Raw genomic sequence first — 1095 nt, forward strand, 5'->3', positions numbered from 1 at the left:
TTATTTACCTACTAAATTTCTCTGTGGTATTTCAAACTCCCCACAAACTGAAGAAGCCTACCCTAAATTGGATCTTTCTTCTACCTAAAGCATAACCAGACCCTTTCAAGTTGCTTCTAATTCACTATAGGACATTTGCAGGGATATTGTCAGGTGAATTTTCTTCTTCCATTCATATTTTTACCACTTGCTGTATGGTGGTGGATTAAAGGTAATACCAAGAAAAACAAGACATGATTCCACCCTCCAGGAACTTGAAATTGACTAGAACCTTTAAAAAAAGATGGAACTCAATAATATAAATTATGTCTTATAATTTAGGTTGGGAATTAAGTCAGGGAAAGATCAGTTTTTTAAAAAAAAAAGTATTTTTAGGTGTATATTGTCTGAGTGATGTCTTTCTATGCAAAGGAAATGAAAAAATAATGAAATTGAGAAAGCATAGGGATTCTTTAGAGGGACAGAGAATTTGGCTAGAACATTTAATTAACTGAGAATATTGTAGATGATAAAGCTGGAAGGATAGTTTGGGGTCATATTATGGGGGATTTAGGAAGCCAGGCTTAGAGGTTTAATATGCTAGGACAAACAAAGGAATTGGAACAGAATAGCACGGACAAACAGATGTATTAAGAATTTAGCAGTGCTCACTTTGGCAGCACATATACTAAAACTGGAACAATACAGAGAAGATTAGCAAAGCCCCTGTGCAAGGATGATACCCAAATTTGTGAAGCATTACGTACTTTTCAGCATAAGAAACATAGTCAATGATTGTAATAGTGTTGTATGGTGTCAGATGATAGCTACATTTGTGGTGATCATAGCATAATGAATAGAGTTGAATCACTATGTTGTACACCTGAAATGAATGTAGCACTGTGTGCCAACTACACTCAAAAATATTTAAAAAAGAGAAAGTTTTGCAGCAGTGTGTCAGCAAGCTGGGGTCAGAGAGACTCTTGAATTGGAGGGCCAGCCAGAAGGTGTTCACGTAGGTAGGAACTGATGAGGGTCTGAGTCAGAATAATGGAAATGTGTTCTGAAGACAGTGGTTAATGGGGCTATCTACAGGATTGGCCATGTTTTGTCTGG

The 1095-nt window shown here is 36.6% G+C and overlaps 1 non-coding gene across 1 annotated transcript; it reads left to right on the forward strand.

The window, feature by feature from the left end:
- Positions 1 to 643: 643 nt before the first annotated feature.
- LOC122225670 lies at positions 644 to 750 on the forward strand. The gene has a single exon (XR_006205286.1). It is a non-coding gene; the product is annotated as a U6 spliceosomal RNA (small nuclear RNA).
- The last annotated feature ends 345 nt before the right edge of the window (positions 751 to 1095 follow it).

The sequence above is a fragment of the Panthera leo genome, chromosome B4 (genome assembly GCF_018350215.1).
Source record: "Panthera leo isolate Ple1 chromosome B4, P.leo_Ple1_pat1.1, whole genome shotgun sequence".
NCBI lineage: Eukaryota > Metazoa > Chordata > Mammalia > Carnivora > Felidae > Panthera > Panthera leo.